Genomic DNA, 6815 nt, shown 5'->3' with positions numbered 1-6815 from the left:
AGCAGAGTCACACGTGTGCGGTGTGGGTCTGTCAGATGCCGGTTAAGCCTCCCGGGCACTCAGGGCCGTGGAGCCAGTGGATCCCAGCCTTGCTGCTCCCAAGAGGCTGCAGAGGGGCTACGGCCCAAAGCCAACACAGCATCTTGATTTCCCAGCGTTTCCCCTCCAGGAAGTAGCAACAGCTTCCTTAGCAAGCTGTCTCTCCAATCCCACCCGTGGAGGTCTTTCTGGAAGCAGCAAGTTGAGCCTGCTTCCAAATATATAAGTAAAAAATAAAAAATTCAGTTAAATAAGTAATATTTCTCTAAAAAAGGAAGGCAGGCCATTTACGGACTGGTGACCATCCTGGGTCATGAATCAACCGAAGATTACGAGTTTTTAATTCCGTCCCCCTGATGTCAAAACAGAGAGCGACAGAGAGAAGTCAGCCCCCATAAGTCTGATGGACAAACACCAAAGAAGTTTGGGCTTCCTGGACGTATCTTAATCAGGTGTGTAAGGGTGGCCCAGAGCAGACGTATTTTGACGTGGATGACCCACCCCGCCAGGGAGATGTGACCTTGTCGTCATGCAGCCCCACTGCGGCTCCAACGATGAAATGATTACTCTAGTCCCGATACTCACACTGAGCACAACCTGTCTGGCTCACTCCTGTCGGATGTTCCCTCTCTTGTGTTGGTGACCACACTGGACGTTGCTGTGTGTTGTGTCTCAGATGGTCCCAGGAAAGCCCCGGCTTCTCTGTCTGGGGCCACGCTGGGGAGCTCTGCTGGGAACAGCACCAGCGCCGCTGGATGGGCCCCAATCAGCTCTGCTCACCAGGCTCCGAGGCTACTTACCTTTAGGCGCTAAGGTCTTCCCTCTTAGAACATGGGGACTCGGACGGATCTTCTCCATCATCACGACACAGCCCTCTTCCAATCCCCGTCTCTGCAGTATTCTCCTAAGACCAACATTTAGTGTAGACATTATTATGTCTATTTAATGCCGTTCATATTTGAGCCAAATAGTTGTGATCACCCAGCCCGCGACCTTGGATTGTGGAGTCAAAAATGTGTATCCCCGAAGTACGGAGAACATTCTCTCTGTGAGCTGGGGAGAGAGAAGGGAAGGAATGGAGACAGTGAGAGACCTATGAGGACCCAAAAAGAGTAGAAAAAGCCAAACTGCTGGAGCTGACGGCCAACCCTCCAGGCTACCCTGTGGCTGTGCCGCCCTCTGGTGGCTAAAGTATGTATTGCAGCCCCTGGCGGCATCACACCTTCCTTTTTCCAGGAGGAGACCGACCAGTCCATGGTCACTCCTGGGGCAACCAGCTATATCAACGGCAGGACCCACTGTAAAGTGAAATGCAGGGCTCCTTGTTCAAAAACTGTTAAGAATTTCAAGATGGCAAAAGCACAGTACTACTCCTAGCCGCAGGCCCTTGTAATGCTTGAGTGATTGCACAGATCACCAGCCCGGGGCCCTTGTAATGCTTGAGTGATTGCACAGATCACCAGCCCGGAAAGCCAGCCCTGCCTCACAGGGCAAATGGATGTGTTCGTCCTCCCTGTGAATTCCACATCAGCTCAAGCCACAAAAACCTACAGAAATGGGGAGCTCTGGCTGTCTTGTAATTGCCAATGGGAGAGTTTTGAGTTTTCTTTCTTTTGAAACTGACACCTGGTTATTTGGCTCTGGCCAAATCAATGACCAAATTGGAGACGATTCGAGCATCAAAAAAATCAGTGAAACACATTGACTATATGAAAGTCTATAGCTACCCTGAAAAAAGAGGCAGCAAAACAAACCCCTAACCTATCCCCACTGGAGATGACAGGAAGCAACTCCTCTCCCTGAAAGCCTGGGTCCTGTCCTTCCAGCAGACACCAGGGTCCAGGGGCGAGGGAAGCCCCTCTGCACAGAAGGTGTGTGTGTCTGAATGCAGGAGGGATGACAGTGACTTTCTTTGTGCACAGTGGGCTCAGGCCAGGAACAGGACGGGGGGGGGGGGGGATGGAGTCTGGGGATGTGACATCCACGGGAATTAGGTGTCCCCTCAGGGCCCCACAGGATCTCAGGGAGATAACGCTGGGGAGACAGATCTCCCCATTCCTATTGGGGGGGTGGTTTTCTAGCCCTCACGGGGGACGGTGCATGAGTTTCTTCGGCTCCATAACAAATTACCACACTTGGTGGTTTAAAACAAGAGAAAGTTTATTCTATCTCAGTTCTGGCGGCCAGAAATCCAAAATAAAGTATCGGCTGGACCACATTCCCTCCAGAGACTCTAAGGGAGATTCTGTTCCTTTCCTCTCTGGCTTTTGGTGGCCAACGGCATTCCTTGGCCTATGGCCAAATCACTCGACCCTCTGCCTCTGTCTTCATGTGGCCTTCTCCTCTCTGTGACTTCTGTGCTTCCATTTCTTATAAGGATACTTCTCATTGGATTTAGGACTCACACAGAGACCCCAGGGTGATTTCATCCCAAGATCCTTAACTTCATTGTATCATCAAAGAAACTTTTTCCAGATAAGGTCACATTCACAGATTCTGGGGTTTAGGACATGGACATATCTTTGCCGGGGGGTGGTCACCATTCAATGCACTAAGCCAGCCTGATGGGATTAGGGGTGATGTTCCGAGCTGCACACATGGGGCTCCCCCTAAACTGCGATGAGTCCCCCTGAGTCTGGGCTTCCCCTGCAGTCTACAGGAGTTGGGGGGGGGGACTCGGAGGGGCAAGAGGGAGGCCCCAGGAGAAATCTGCCAGGCAGGCTCAGACATGGGCCCCCAAAGACCACCAGCCTGAGCCCCACACACAGTCAAGTTTTTGGGAAAAGAAGGGCTTTCTAAATATCACGTGCGAGGTGGGACCCTTGTGTAGATCCTGGCTAGAGAAAAATGGCATAAAATACATTTGGGGACAAGCAAGAAAAGTGAAAATCGTAAACTGGACATCATCAGAAGTGAAAACTTTTGTGCTTCAAAGAACTTCATCACAAAAGTGAAAAAACCCGTAGAAGGGGTGAAAAATTTTGCCAACTACATATCAGATAAGGGACTTGTATCTACAATATACAAAGAGCATACACAACTCAATAATAAAAAAAGAACTATTTCATACTAAAAATTGGCAAAGGGTATAGACAGATGTCTAAAGAAGATATATAGGAGCGCCTGGCTGGCTCAGTTGGTGGAGCCTGGGGCTCTTGATCTCGTGGTTGTGAGTTCAAGCCCCACGTTGGGTATAGACATTACTAAAAAATAAAATCTTAAAAAAAATTTTTTAATAGGGGCGCCTGGGTGGCTCAGTCGTTAAGCGTCTGCCTTCGGCTCAGGGCGTGATCCCAGAGCCCTGGGATCGAGTCCCGCAACAGGCTTCCCACTCAGTAGGAAGTCTGCTTCTCTCTCTCTCTCCCTCTCTCTTTCCCTCTTGGCCTCCCCACTGTTCGTACTCTCTCTCACTCAAATAAATAAAATCTTTTAAAAAATAAAAATAAAGCTGTTCATATATATATATATATATTTTTTTTAAAGATTTTATTTATTCGACAGAGAGAGAGACAGCCAGCTAGAGAGGGAGCACAAGCAGGGCGAGTGGGAGAGGAAGAAGCAGGCTCATAGCGGAAGAGCCTGATGTGGGGCTCGATCCCATAACGCCGGGATCACGCCCTGAGCCGAAGGCAGACACTTAACTGCTGTGCCACCCAGGCGCCCCTGTTCATATATTTTTAAACATAGCCTTTCAGCAAGACCGGGGCAGATCCCCGTTGCTTTGTTACCAATGACCACAGACTCGTGGGGAAGTTTGAACATGGGCAGAGTATTCGATGTTAGGGAATTATGACTCTGTCAGGTATTGCCAGGGGCGGGAGGGGGAATGCTCATCTCCGAAGAGAGGCAGCTGGAAGCATTCAGGGCAGAGTTGATGACATCTGTAATTAAGTTGTAAATGTTCCAGAAAAAAAAACTAGTAGATGATGGATAGAGACAGACAGATGACAAATAGGACCTAAAAATGATGACAATTTTATCTCGGTGGTGGTTATGTGACTGATTTTCTTTCTGGGAGCACTGTTTCTTCCTGGGTGGCTCAGTCCGTTGAGCATCTGACGCTTATTCTCAGCTCAGGTCTTGATCCCAGGGTCATGAGTTCAAGCCCCGTATTGGGCTCCGCCTACTTATAAACAAACTCTGGGGATACCAGGTGATAACTCCCACCTCATGCAATGTAAGCTCTCCAAGAGCCAGAGCACCTGAGGCTCTGACAGCTGAGATCCGCCCCCAGCCTGGTGGTGGCACCCTCCCCAGGCAGCCTCTCCGCCTGAGGCAGCCAGCAGCCAGTGCGGGCCTGGCACGGGGCGCGGGAGCCCAAGGGGAGGCCGGTTCGGGTTCCACTGCGTGCTCCAGAGATCCACGGTCAGGTGCGACCGCTCTCCGTCAGCCCTCACACCTGCTGGTTCCATGTCCCATGCTGCTGGTGCGGGCGTGCAGGTGGCCCACTGTGCAAGGATCTGTCTACTAGAGTTGTGTTTTAGGCCAGAATGTCTTCTAAAATCGGTGTGATTTCACTCGTTGAGGGTGAAGTGAAAACATCTGTGCATTCGAACGCCGTTGGAGTTGGGGGAGCTGGGGCTGCTGCAGCTGGCTTCCCTCCAGGTCTCTAGGATGTCCTGTGCTTTGGCTCATGCTGCTTCTCACATCCTGGGGACAAAGGCCAGCTACAAGGCAACCTGAGCCCCCCACCAAGGGTCCGAAGGGTCTGGGCAGTCAGGCCACCTCCTGCTGCAGACGCCAACTCAGGAGGGAGGGAGAAAATTGTCGGTTTGGAGGATGGAGCCCAATAAGGGAAGAGATCGGAAGACTTGAGAAGATGGCAAAGATTGACCCTGTGTGCAAGATGACAGCTCAGCTACCGACAGGCAGGTCATCTCAGTAAAACTTGTGCCGACAGAGCAAAGAGGTGAGGAAGACTTTGACTCAAGGACGATGCAACTGGGGAGGTCGATTGAACTCAGCCCTCCTGAAACACAGCTGGAGAGGTTTTAAACTGGGGAGAGGAAATTACAGGCCATCTCTGTTGGCTGATCAGCCTTACTTGAAGGCACAGTAAAAGTTCTCATAAAACTCTGACAGAAGGTAGTTTTACGTCTCGGTTTGAAAGGTGACCCACGGAAGTTAGGCTCCGCTGTCCCTCAGGGCCTGGGAGGTAGGGGCACTGTGTGCGGGAGGATTACAATGCAGAGCGAGGGACACAGGAGCTGTTCCCTGGGTCCTAAGACTGGAAGAGACTTTTCTTTTAATTTAAGATTTTATTTATTTGAGAAAGAGAGAGAGAGCACGCGCAGGGGGAGAGGAAGAGGGAGAAGCCGACTCCCCGCTGAGCAGGGAGCTGATGCGGGACTTGATCCCAGACACCCCGGGCAAGAGGCTTTTAAGGAGACACAGATACATCTCAAAAGGGACAGAGAAGGAATCTGCAATCAGAAATTGTAATCCCCAGGGCGCCAGGGTGGCTCAGTCAGTTAAGCATCTGCCTTCAGCTCAGGTCATGATCCCAGGGTCCTGGGATCAAGTCCCGCATCGGGCTCCCTGCTCAGGGCAGAGTCTGCTTCTCCCTCTCCCTCTCCCTCTGCCTCACTCCCCCCACTCTGCTTGTATGCACGCAAGCTCTCTCTCTCAAATAAACAAATAAAATCTTTTTAAAAAATTGTAATTTCCATTTCTAAAGGAAGTGCTCTGAGAAAATGACATCAGGGGCCCAGTGTCAGGAAGGACCTGTCTACAGGTCAGTGAATCAATCTCAAGGGACCAGTAAGGCCTCTAGGTCAGAATGAACCCGCTTTCTGCACAGCAGGAGGGAAACGCAGCTACATCTCTCAGGACCCAGTTTGCATCGATTATGAAGAGGTCAAAACAAGTAAGAGACAGTGAATGGCCTGAATGTTGTCCCTCAGAAAACTGTGCTTGCTGGCGTTTTCCATGGAGACACATTTCTCTCTACAGTCCCTTCCCTTTGATCAAACATCAGAGAGGTGTTGGGGGGGGGGGCAGAGGGAGAAGGAGAGACAGAACTTCAAGCAGGCTCCCCACTTAGCATGGAGCCCAACTGTATGCGGGGCTCGATCTCACAACCCTGAGATCACAACCTGAGCCGAAATCAAGAGTCAGATGCTTAAATGACTGAGCCCCCCAGGAGCCCCCCGAGGAAGATTATTCTTGATCTTAAAGCATGACCAGTCTCCCTGGATTTGTCCTGATTGTTTACACAGGTGTGGAAGGGTTGCATATCCGCCACATGGTTCGCTCTGATGCAGGTTTTCGTAGGGAATCCCAGATTGGACATCTAACAGCCTCTTCCCTTTAAAAAGCCTCCCCCTCGAATTTCTTCTGCATCTCTATAGCTCTGTCTTCTCCAGGTCCCCGAAATACCCACCAAGCTGACCATAGCTCCTTCAAGGGTGGGGTCCTATCTGATCCGGGGGGGCATCAATCTCAACTAGGACATTGGAATCAGAGCCTTGATTGTCTCCCCAACGTTTCCAATTATATTCTATTAACTGAACCCACCATGCTGCTCTTGCAGAGTGAGCGTTCCCTCCCTAGTGCCCCCCCAGCCCCTCCTCAGGGCCCCGCCTCCCATCTCTTCCCTCCCAAGACCAACCCAGACCCCGTGGCAATGGAGCCCCCTCCTCAGCCCTCATGGCTCCCACAGCCTGGACACAGCTGCTAAGAGACCCTGGAGTGCTCCCAGCTTCTTCCTAGAATGCCTCACGAAGGAGAGGGGCTTTTCATCTGCACGCTCTCGGGGTGTCTTTCTCCCACCCTGG

This window comes from Ursus americanus, chromosome 21 (assembly GCF_024610735.1).
Source record: "Ursus americanus isolate L20-20 chromosome 21, mUrsAme1.1.p, whole genome shotgun sequence".
NCBI lineage: Eukaryota > Metazoa > Chordata > Mammalia > Carnivora > Ursidae > Ursus > Ursus americanus.
Note: the sequence above shows the minus strand (reverse complement) of the source record.